This window comes from Lutra lutra, chromosome 5 (assembly GCF_902655055.1).
Source record: "Lutra lutra chromosome 5, mLutLut1.2, whole genome shotgun sequence".
Classification (NCBI taxonomy): Eukaryota; Metazoa; Chordata; class Mammalia; order Carnivora; family Mustelidae; genus Lutra; species Lutra lutra.
In genome coordinates this window covers 94,130,293-94,143,218 of record NC_062282.1, presented here as the reverse complement: position 1 = coordinate 94,143,218, position 12,926 = coordinate 94,130,293, and the positions used below count along the sequence as shown (strand labels likewise).

Sequence of the window (12,926 nt, the reverse complement as noted above, 5' to 3'; positions counted from 1 at the left end):
ATTCTTGGATGGTTTTCACCCCTAGAGATCCTGATTAATTAGTCTGAGGTGCAATCTTAATATTGGGATTTTTTTCATTCAGTATTTTTTAATAGCTTTATTGAGGTCTAATTGACATACAATGGATAGTATACACTTATGTGTACAGTTTGATAAGCTTGACATACGTAGGTTTTCATATGAGTGGGATAATACAATTTGTCTTTATTGTCTGGCTGTGTTCACTCAGAGTAATTATGTTTAGATTTGTATATATTATTTATTGCATATGTCAATTATTCATTTCTTTATATTGCAAATTAGTATCCCATTGCACAAATATAGCACAAAGTGTCTATCCTTTTATCTGTTGATATGTCTTTGAGATGTTGCCAGTTTGGGGTTATTACATATTAAAAAAATGCTATGAACATTCAGGTATAAGACTGTGTGGACATATACTTTCATTTCTCGTGGAGTGGGATGGCTAGATCATATAATAGGTGTATGTTTATCCTTTTTTTTTCTTTTTAAAGAACTACTTTCCAAAAGTGGTTGGACTATTTTGCATTTCTACCAGCAGGATAAGAGACGTCTAGTTCTTATGCATCCTTGCGAACACTTTATAGGATTAGTCTTTTTCTTTTTCTCTTTAACTGTAGCTGTTCTAATAAGGGTGTAGTGGGATCTCACAGTGCTTTAAATTTGCAATTTTCTAATGGTTAGCAGTTTTGAGGGGGTTCTCACATGCTAACCTGCCATTTGTATATATTCTGTGGAGAAATATTTGTTTATATGTGCACATTTTTTAGGTTGTTTGCTTTCTTTTCTTTGAGTGTGAGAGTTCTTTATGTCTTTTATCAGATGTATGATTTTCCAACATTTTCTCCAATCTGAATTGACTCATAATAAGTTCTTGTTGAAGAGTACAAGTGTTCAACTTTGAGAGGTTAATTTTTTCATTTAGGGATCATGCTTTGACATTATATCTAAGAAATAACTGCTTAGCACAAGAATAAAGATTTTTCCCACTAAACTGCTTCTGAACCTTTGTCAAAAACTGTTTGTCGGGGCGCCTGGGTGGCTCAGTGGGTTAAGCCGCTGCCTTCGGCTCAGGTCATGATCCCAGGTCCTGGGTTCGAGCCCCATATCGGGCTTTCTGCTCAGCAGGGAGCCTGCTTCCTCCTCTCTCTCTGCCTGCCTCTCTGCTTACTTGTGATTTCTCTCTGTCAAATAAATAAATAAAATCTTTAAAAAAAAAACTGTTTGTCTATATATATCTATTTTTGTATTCTCTATTATTCTCCATTGATCTATTTTTCTACCTTTATATCAGTATCACATTGCTTAGATTCCCAAAACTTAATTATAAGTCTTAAAATCAGGTAGTCAATTATTGCGCCAACTTTTCTATTTTAGATCCTTTTTCTCTAAGTAGTTTTGCTATTCTAGGTCCTTTTATTTATATATGAATTTCAGCATGAGGTGCTAAATTCTACAGAAACCCCACTGGGATTCTGATTTTGATCACCTCATTATCACTGGGTGATTCGTTAAAATCCTTTATTTCTACATCTCCACTGCTCTGACACCACCCCTTTCCTGATGGGCATGGGGTGGAAATCCAGACCCCTAAATGACCAGCAGTGATCCTGCCTGGGGAGCGGTCTTGTTACTGCCTCGCAGGGATCAAGTCCACTTTAGAAAGCTGGAGTAGTTAGGTCTCCTTAGGCTGCCTCTTTCTTGGTCCTTTGGCTAGAGAGATGACACTCTTTTTTTTTTTTTTTTTTTTTTTGATGGATGCCTTACTGTTTTTTTCTGTGCCCTTTGGCAATTGCCACTAGCCTCTTTCTTTCTTTTTTTCTTTCTTTCTTTCCTTCCTTCCTTCCTTCCTTCCTTCTAAGATTTTGTTTATTCATTTTGAGAGAGACAGAGAAAGCACAAGCAGGGGGAAAGAGAGAGGGAGAAGCAGGCTCCCCACTGAGCAAGGAGACCCATGTGGGATTCCATCCCAGGACCCTGAGACCATGACCTTAGCCCAAAGGCAGCCGCTTAACTGACTGAGCCACCCAGGTGCCCTTAGATATCTATCTTAAATAAAAATATCCATCTGGTCATACACTAGTTATATTTATTTTTAATATTATATATATATATATATATATATATATATATATATATATATATATATATATTTTAGTACGTATTGAAATAAGCGTATAACTATTACAAGAATAGCTGGTCTGTATCTCAGCCAAAATCCTTTCCAGAATCTTGGGGCTCTGTAGGCCACACTTTGGAGCATGAAGGGCTCTGATGGACTATTATTGCAGGCATAGATCTAATCCTGGGTCAAAGGGTCGAGAAGGCTCTTTCTTGCAATTGCAAGGTTAAAAAAAGTTTTGGCTAAAGGGCTACATTTCTCTTCTCCAGGGTGATAGCTTTCTCCATGTCCCAGGTGATCCTAGACTAGCCTTTCAGTGAGCCTTGTTATTAATCCAGGGTTAGGCTTTACAAAAAAATTGTCTCATTAAATAGAAACTTACTTCTTGTTATTGGACCAGCTCAGCGTGATCCAAGACTTAGAGAAGACAAACTTATCCCTTAGTACAATACATCAAGACTTTTTTTTTAAAGGTAGCTAACTGTAGTTTAGTTGCTATATATACTTGCAAATATGTTGTAAAGTCCTGGTTCATACTTCCAGCAATTTGAAGAAGAATTTAGATTTTTCCCAGTGATGAGTCCATCGGATGTTGGGAAAAAAGGTCCCATCTAGGGAAATAAGCTTTATTATGCATGCTGAAATGATGGCAACGGAATCGAATAAAAACCCAAATTTGATCCACAAAAGAAACTTGGCTCATCTGGAAAAAATGCAAACCTTTACAAAAGAATCCTCTAATGACCCCTGAGCAGGGGAACTGTTGCAGGAGAATGGCACAGCAGTGGGATTGCTTGTCCATTTAGAGGAGCGCCATCTCATGGACTTATACGCAGAGAACACCCTTCCGAAGAAACCCATGTCACATCTGTTCTCTGCTGGGAGACTGTAATTGGTGACTAATTGCATGCAAGGTGTTTTCTCTCTCCCGTGACCTTTCTATGCCAGTCACTGGTCATTTCCTGCCAGGGGTTGCAACAGGGCACATTTAGGCAGAAAGTGTTTTTCCTTTATAGACACAAAGCGCTCTCCTGGCATCTTGAAATGTCTCTCATTTGTAATATGAAGTGAATTGCTTTATGATGGAAGTATTTGGAAAGGAGAGGGAAGCACTTTTAGACCAACTTTTAGTAACAGAAAATTGGCCACCTTCTTGGCTATGGATATCACCATCTATACGTGGATTGCTGTGGCCAGAGTATCCGAGGGCCTTCGTTTTCCTATCCTACTGTACGAATAGTCAATATCAAACACTGAAGCAGAAGCTGAAGGCCAACAGGGCCTGTTTGGGCCTTAAGGAGGAGGGTAGCAGATGGAGGAGGGTCAGTAAAATATCCTCCAGACTGAGAAGACTTGGAGACCTAGAAAGGATGAAACCCCTCCACCCCATTTACACAGAGTTTTTTTTCAGGGTTACTTAGTGACGGGAGGATGGGGCAATAAACCATCTAGGCACTACAGAGCTATTGACCCCTTATTGTCCACCAAACCTGGACATGGCTTGTATAGAGCGAGGGACATTGTGGCAAGGTCAGAGGGTAGTTATCTAAAGTGGAGCCTTCTGTATACCATTTTAGACAAGCTCAGAACAAGCCTTCCCATGCTCCTGTGGCATATAGTAACCTCCATGGACCCTGAAACACATAGCCCCAGCAAGGTCACTGCATGGGCCTGCACAAGATGGAGGGCCAAGATGGAGCCAGCGCTGTCAGCACTTGGACGAGGAGAAAGCTGCTGTTTTCCAGAACTGATTCACAGGAGACCTGCTCCTTTGGGGTTTTACTTTCATCTGAAAGGTAAAAGTAGCTCTTTCTGCTTCTGAAGCTGGATAATAAGATTGCAGAGAATAATGGCTTTCTTCCTCTCATGCCAACATTAGAGCAATTCGAAATTATTGTGTTAGGCCTAAGTACCAAAAGTAATGTTTTCTGTTGCTGCTTAACGCTTTTGCCAAAAAAGGGAGCTCCAGAAGGTAAGTACAGAGATTGAGCACACAATTTGAAATCAAGAAGAAGGAAAGTCTTGAGACATACTTGGAAGTCACTTGTGACAGTTTAGATTTTTAATTTTAATTGGTAGCAGGCTGATTCTACATTTGTTGAAGGCTGTCAGTATGCTGGCCATGTTTCTGTTTTTTATTTCGAACACATATTTTGATTATATAGAGAGCTTAGAACATGCATGCCAATATGCCTTCTTATTTTTCTCTTGCACAGTTCTGACAGGATATTAGAAGTTCATTTGTCATTTAATTGTAACTTTTATTGCTGATTAAAGACTTTTAATAATTTTATTATTTAAAATCATAAATGTATCATATGCATATTATAAAAACAGGCACATGCAAATATGTTCTAAAAAAAAAGTGAATAACCCCTCTACCCCAGCCCCTCTCCTCATCCTTTTGAGGTAACTAATATTTACATCCTGTTAAGTGCCTTTCTACATTGTTCTGTGGACTTCTCTAAGAATAGACATACATGTACAGATGTGTATACTTATATATTCCATATCTCTGCCTCTCTTAAACTGGTATGATACTCTGTGCATGGAGCAAATGTAATTACTTGCCTACTCAAGGCCTATTTTCACATGTCATCTTCAATATGCTTTAATAAATAGCTGTATCCCTGGGAATCCCTCATTCCCTTGATAAAATGGAAAGTGGCTTCAAGTCTCATCCATTTTCTTCATTGGACTTGAAGTCTAGGGTCTTCAGGTGATGGGCAGTCCTCTCCATTAAGTCTTCTTGAAACTCTCTGTAGTCCAGGCGACTACAGAAAAGTGTATTATTTATCTCAACACACTCAGTGCACCATAGTGATAAATGAACAGAATAACTACAATAAAATTTTCTATTTGTAAAGGGGAAGATGGGGAAACAACACACATGTCCCATCCTCCTGGACAAAAAAAGTGAGTTTGCTCTCCCCAGGGAGTGTAGTATTTTTGTTTGCTTTTGGTCGGCAATGTATAAGAATTAGGTTCTATTTTCTGAGGAAAACTTCCCTGCCTACATATGTGTGTGTATGTGTGTGTGTTTATGATTAGCTTTAGAAATACCCTTTCAACGGATGCATAACTTTACCAACTTCTTCCTTTAGGTTCTAAATCCAGGACCTGGTGGTTGCTTTGGGTTTGATTAGTTGCAGATTATAACAGTCCAGATTTGAGGTAGCTCTGGCAATGCAGACCCCATGAAATGTAATGTACTTCATTTTAAATACTTCTGCTGGCTAATGATCAGAAAAAAGCCCTTGGATTCTGGGAACTTGGGATATCTGGCACAGGTCCCTTAGTTTAATAGATTTAGTGTTCAAGAAATTTAAACCCATACCTCTTCACCATCTGGTTTTTGCCACCAGACTTGACCCCTCTTTGAAGAAGAGAACTCGCTACGTTGACCCCTTTTTGAAGAAGAAAACCCACCATGTGCCTATAGGAATTTCTTGGAAGCTTTGGCTTTTTCCTTCCTAGGTTTATATTCTACTAAAATTGCATCCTCCCCCTCAGCTCTCAGATGGGGTCACCTTCAGCCCAACCTTCAGCCTTTCTAAAGAAAGGCATTACTCGAGACAGTAAGAAGTCTCTCACTTAAGAATTCTCAAGGTCATCCTGATTTTTCTTGATTTTAAAACACTTGTAAGTACTTTGTAGCCACATAGCAAATTTTACCAACTTCCAATTTTATAATCAAAGAATTCTCACCGCCGTAAGCCCTATCTTCATCCCTCAGGCAAAGACAAATATGAGCACCTTTTTCCTGCGATGACATTCGGAGTCAGTCAGTGTTCTTAGCAGCAAGCAACAGAAGATGGCTTTTGCTGATTCAAGAACTGAAAAAAAAAAAATTAGGACAGTCGTTCACAGAATCTCTGGGAGAACTGAAGAAATGAACTTGGAGGTTAGGACTTTGTCAGGAAGAATGCCTAGTCACTTTGCTGGACTGGTCCAGCTGCTGGTCAGGATAGATTGCCCTGGATGGCATTGAAAATTGGATGCTTCTGTGGACATTGCTTCCTCCCCTCCTGCCGGTAATGCAGACTTACTGCAACCAGCACCCTTACCTGAGTAGACTGGCCTTTGTCTTGCTTCACTGTGTGTGTGCATGTGTAAGAATGAGGGTGTGTAATAGAGAGGAGAGAAGATTTTAACAATACAGATATCATGCAATTCCTTAAAAGCTCAATAATTTTCCTTCTTTTTGAAAAATAATTTTCTTAAATATATCCTATGCTGTACCTTTAGCCCTCTGTGATGGCTAATGGTATGTGTCCCCTTGGCTGGGATATGGTGCCCACTTGTTTGTTCAAACACTAGGTGTGGCTGTGCAGGTATTTTTAATATATGACTAACATTTAAATCAGTAAACTTTGAATAAAGCAGATACTTTCCATCATGTGGGTGTTCCTCAATCAGTAGTTGAAAGGCTTAAGAGCAAACACTGAGATTTCATGAAGAAGGAATTCTGCCTGCAGACTGCAATGTTAGAAACCCTGCCTGAATTTCTAGCCTGCAGATTTCATACTCAAATTGGCAACATCAACTCTTCCTTGAGTTTCCAGGCTGCCAGGCTGCTTAAGGAATTTCAGACTTGCCAGCCTCCACAACTGCATGAACCCATTCCTTAAAATCTCTCTCTCTTTCATTCTATCTATCTATTGGTCCTGCTACTTGGGGAAACCATAATATATACCCACTTAGCATGATATGAAGCATTACAGGTTGTTCACTCTTTTCCTAACTTTTTGCTTTGATAACATTTTGAAACACAAAAATATGCAAAATATACACAATGAATTATATAGTTTTACCTAGATTTACTAACTTGTAGTGTATGTATATGTTTATATATACTAAGAGTTTTTTTCTGAACTACTTGAGAATGAGTGGCAGACTCGAAAATACTTCAGCTTGTACCTCTTTCAGCCCTAAATATTTCTTCCTGCCTCTCCGAGGAATACTTATTAGTCACCATGTATGCAGATCAAATTCAGGAAATGAAACATTAATATAAAGCAAGTATCTAATATACTTTATAATTTATAATAATACCTAATAATTTCACCACTGTCTCAAGATTGTTTACAGCAGTTTTTCAAAAATCTAAGATTCAATCCAGAATCACAAAGTATATTCAGTTGTCATAACCTTTTAGTTTCTTTGTCATATTCTTGTAGTTTCTTTAATCTGAAATAAGGCTTAGGCATTTATTCATCTATTATGACACTGGCATTTTTTTTTTTTAAGAATTTATTCATTTGACAGACAGAGATCACAAGTAGGCAGAGAGGCAGGCAGAGAGAGAGAGGAAGGGAAGCAGGCTCCCCGCTGAGCATCGAGCCCGACGCGGGGCTTGATCCCAGGACCCTGAGATCATGACCTGAGTGGAAGGCAGAGGCTTAACCCACTGAGCCACCCAGGCGCCCTGAACACTGGCATTTTGAAGAGTAAAGATCTCTTGTTTTGGAGAATGTCATCCAAGTTGGATTTTTCTGATTTTTTCCTCACAATTAAATTGAAATTATGCATTTTTGGCTAGAGCGCTACACACACAATGTTAGTTTCTATTCATTGTATTACCTTAGGAGGCATGTGACATCCTTTGCCCCCATTACTGGTGATAACTTTGATTTCTGTTAACATGGGAGAGAAAAACTTTAAACAGTGTGGGCCATTCCACTTGCCCCAGTAATCATGATCATATGCATGGAAACAAGAGCAAAGATATGTCCATAGACAGATCTGTTACTGTTAGCTGGATTCAGTTTCTACAGACTATTTATGATGAACATCTTGTTGTCTTTAGTTCTATCACCTATTTTTATGAGAATTTTATGATTTTATTTGAGAGCATTTTTGTATAAACAAATCAAACCTTACTTACTTACTAATAACCTAACCCCAGAATTAAAGCAAGTCTACTGACTGTATACGCTTTTACATCTATGTCTAGGGTAGAAACTCCAAAGTCAATTTCTTGAGTATAATATATTTTTAAATTTCAGTAGATATTGTCAGGTTCTTTCTAGAAACAATGCAACATTTTAGTCCTATCAGCTGTGTAAGAGTGCCATTTTCTTCTTTTATTGTCCACCAGTGAACATCATCATTTTTTAATGTTTTATCTCATCTAATGAATTACAACAGTTTCTTTATTGTAATTTACATCTCCCTATTAGTGTTACATCTTTTCTTTTTTTATTTTAATATACTTAATTTATGGAAACATTTTGTACATTAAGGTTGGTAATCTTGGATTACCATATGGATTACACTTTTTTTCTCCTAGTCTATTATTTGTCTCTTATCTTTTGTCAAAATTTAAATTAAAATCTTTTATGTAATCTGTGGCATATTGTTTCAATATTTCCTTTCTCAGGAAATTTGTTTCCCACATCAAGGATGTATAGATAGTTTCTGCAATGTTCTTTTTTTTTTTTTTAAGATTTTATTTATTTATTTGACAGAGATCACAAGTAGGCAGAGAGGTAGGCAGAGAGAGGAGGAAGCAGGCCTCCCGCTGAACAGAGAACCCGATGTAGGGCTCGATCCCAGGACCCTGGGATCATGACCTGAGCCAAAGGCAGAGGCTTAACCCACTGAGCCACCCAGGTACCCTTGCAATGTTCTTGATATAAATGTTTTGTATTTCTTTGTAACCTTAAAATATTTAATCATCCTAAATTTTTTTATGTATAGTATGAAGTAGGATTCTAGTCCTTTAATCTATTTATTGAACAAATTACATTTGTCCCCCTGAAATCAAATACCACATCTGTCCTATAGTAAGTTCTGTTATATTTTTGGATTTTTTTATGCTACCATGTTTTATTGACCTATTTGTCTATACAAGTGTCAGTATCTTTTGCTAATGACTTAATTATAGTATTCTACTCATGTTTATCTCAAAATTGAGTAAGGCAAAGGTCCTTATGCTGTTTTTCACAAAAAAAAATTTTAGCTTTCACAGATATTTCCTTTTCCTCTGGCCTTTAAAATTACTTTTCATCCAGCTTAAAATTTAAAAAAAAAATTGGGACTCAGAATGAAATGACATTAAATATATAAATTAATTTCAGAAAAACTGATATTAGATTTTTTTTTGTTTTTCAATATAAGTTTATAACTTTCTTTGGTTATAAAGGGTTAAAAAGAATATGGGCCTTTTGCTAAAGTTATGCCTATATATTTTATAATTTTTGTCACTATTATGAGTGATTTTTTTCTATTTCCATTTTTTACTGGTTATTGCTAACAGAAATAATGGATTTTTCCATATTTGTTTTGTAGTCAGCTTTTCCATGTCCTCTTATTAATTTTTTTGAGTTTTTTTTTTTATTTTATTTTTTATAAACATATAGTATATTTTTATCCCCAGGGGTACAGGTCTGTGAATCACCAGGTTTACACACTTCACAGCACTCACCATAGCACATACCCTCCCCAATGTCCATAACCCCACCCCCCCTTTCCCAACCCCCCTCCCCCCATCAACCCTCAGTTTGTTTTGTGAGATTAAGAGTCACTTATGGTTGTCTCCCTCCCAATCCCATCTTGTTTCATTTTCCTCTTATTAATTTTAATGCCATTTAAATTGGAATTTTTCGTGTTTTCTTTATTCACTGTCATATCTTAAAGACATTTTGTCCCTATTTTCCAACTTTTAAATATTCATATTCTAATATTTTTTGCTTGACTGAATTAGAATCTCAAATAAATGTTGAACTATTGTGATGACTATAATCATGCCTGTTTTGTTCCTAATTTTTTTTTTTTTTATTTATTTGACAGAGAGAGATCACAGTAGACAGAGAGGCAGGCAGAGAGAGAGAGAGAGAGGGAAGCAGGCTCCCCGCTGAGCAGAGAGCCCGATGCGGGACTTGATCCCAGGACCCCGAGATCATGACCTGAGCCGAAGGCAGCGGCTTAACCCACTGAGCCACCCAGGTGCCCCATGTTTTGTTCCTAATTTTAATGGAATAGCTTTGTTTTATCCCCACAAGTTGGAATGCTGACTACCTTTGGTTTTTGTTGAACTGTCTATGTATAATACTTAAGTTTTTGAATTCTATTGTTACTTAGATTTTTATTTTAAGTTTGGAATGACTGATGAATTTTATCAGTTTTCAGCATATGGTATTTAATCATATGGTATTAACCTTATATCTTTCTATTGCTATGATGAGTGTTGGTCATTTACTATCATTTTTATCACTGCTGGATTCTATTTCTTTTCTAGAATTTTTGAATACATATCTGTTAGTGAAATTTGCCTCTAGTGTTTTTTAAAGCTGTGCTGAGAAATAATTTATGCTGTAGAATTCAACCATCTCAACTACAATTCAGTGAATTTCAACAAACTTACAGTTGTGCAGCCTTCTCTGTAATCCAATTACCGAACATCTTCACCACCCTCAGAAGCTCATTTGTGCCACTTTGCAATCGATCTTCATCCCCTTCCTCTCCCCAGGCAACCACTCATTGTTTTCCCTGTTTATAGAGTCACCTTTTTCTAGTCATTTCATATAAATATCAGAATATTAAAGTATAGAGCCTTTTGTGTTTGGCTTCTTTGACTTGCCTTCATGTTTTAGAGATTCATCTGTGTTGTAACGTTGTTACCAGTGGTTCACTCCTTTTCATTGCTGAGTTGTATCGCATTCATTGTATGGCGTTAAAAGATAAACAGGCATATTAGAAATTTTAGAAGGTTATTTGAGCAAATATTGATTCGATTTAGGCAGCATCCAATCTAGCAGATAGAAGAGAGCTCTGAGGAGCTGTACAAAATGTCTTGGTCACCAGAAACTTGTAGAGGAGGAAAAGTAATTTTCCCTCTACCCTTTATGGTGAGTACTTGGGTGAGACCTCTTTTTCAGTAGGGCACCTCATAAATGGATAAGCTTATCTAGGTCAAATTCTGCACTGTGGCCAGTGTAATTCAGGATTACCTTTGGTAAAGTTAATCTGCCTTTCCAGCTTTAAAACAAATTTTTTTTTCACCTGAGACCTCACATTAGACCCAGTTTAGCTTAAGTTGTACCTAGTGCGACCCAGACCCAGTCCAACCTAGATCCAGTCCAGTTTCTAAGTTGGACCCAGTTCAGAAAAAGACATGCTTGTCATGCAAAAGCTGTGGAACTAGGATTGGAGAGGGACTCACCCATCACCTCCCTAGGTAGCAAAGAAAGCAACAAGCTCAAATGAATCTAGGTACCTGCAGCTGATTGCTTGCTGCTCCTGGGGTCCCTGGGGAGGGGTTTCTCTTTGGGATTGCACTTCTGACACCAGAACGGTTAAGAGATAAACTGAGGCATGTTAAAATTTTAAGGGTTTATTTGCATAAAATTCAATTTGAATGGGGCAGCATTCCATCTAGGAGATGGGCACTCCAAGGAGCTATACACACTGACTTTTACAGGCAGAAGGGGGCAGGTATAAGGAAGTTACACTAGGCAAAAAAGTGCCTTGGTTATTGCAAGGTTACTTTCCTTTAGGGGATGGCAGGTGTCTATTAGGCAGATTACCTAAGTAATGCTGATCAGGTGATTCTTGATTGACTGGTTTAAGATTCCATTTCCAGGAGAGCCGAAACTATCATTAATTCTATGTTTGGGGACACAGGACTTAGTGTAAGCAAGTCCATTTCTGGTATGTTTCGTTTTTTAACAATAAATTTGTCACATTTTGTTTTTCTATCAGTTAATGGATGTTTGGATTGTTTCTACTCTTTAACTTTTATAAATCATGCTGCTATGAATATTGTACAATCTTGTTGGACACGTTTTCATTTTTGTTGGTAAAATGGCTGATCCTATGGTAGGTATACACATGCCATTTAAGGAAATTTCTATACTGTTTTCCAAAACACTTAACACTACTTTTCATCCCCATGAGCAGCATGTGAGAGTCCTAGTTTATCAACATCATTGCCAACACTAGTTATCATCTGTATTCCTCATTATTATTTTTTTTATTAATTTTTTATTTTTTCAGCATAACAGTATTCATTATTTTTGCACCACACCCAGTGCTCCATGCAATCCGTGCCCTCTACAATACCCACCACCTGGTGCCCCCAACCTCCCACCCCCCACCCCTTCAAAATTCTCAGATCGTTTTTCAGAGTCCATAGTCTCTCATGGTTCACCTCCCCTTCCAATTTCCCTCAACTCCCTTCTCCTCTCCATCTCCCCTTGTCCTCCATGCTATTTGTTATGCTCCACAAATAAGTGAAACCATATGATAATTGACTCTCTCTGCTTGACTTATTTCACTCAGCATAATCTCTTCCAGTCCCATCCATGTTGCTACAAAACTTGGGTATTCATCCTTTCTTTTTTCTTTTTCTTTTTCTTTTTTTTTTTTTTACAGCTTTATAAACATATATTTTTATCCCCAGGGGTACAGGTCTGCGAATCGCCAGGTTTACACACTTCACAGCACTCACCATAGCACATACCCTCCCCAATATCCATAACCCCACTCCCCTCTCCCAACCCCCTCCCCCCATCAACCCTCAGTTTGTTTTGTGAGATTAAGAGTCACTTATGGTTTGTCTCCCTCCCAATCCCATCTTGTTACATTTATTCTTCTCCTACCCCCTCAACCCCCCATGTTGCATCTCCTCTCCCTCATATCAGGGAGATCATATGATAGTTGTCTTTCTCCGATTGACTTATTTCACTAAGCATGATACCCTCTAGTTCCATCCACGTGGTCGCAAATGGCAAGATTTCATTTCTTTTGATGGCTGCATAGTATTCCATTGTGTATATAT

At 37.8% G+C, this 12,926-nt stretch overlaps 1 long non-coding RNA gene across 2 annotated transcripts in view; it reads left to right on the top strand.

Moving 5' to 3' along the window:
* Positions 1-12,926, top strand: part of LOC125100944 (uncharacterized) — a 125,001-nt gene that overhangs the window by 30,834 nt on the left and 81,241 nt on the right. The window contains exons 4-5 of one of the 2 annotated variants that reach the window (XR_007127708.1): positions 3,721-3,939; positions 5,509-7,354. This is a non-coding gene — a long non-coding RNA (uncharacterized LOC125100944). Of the gene's footprint in view, positions 1-3,720; positions 3,940-5,508; positions 7,355-12,926 lie in introns of those variants that run through there. The other variant, XR_007127707.1, reaches the window with a different exon arrangement.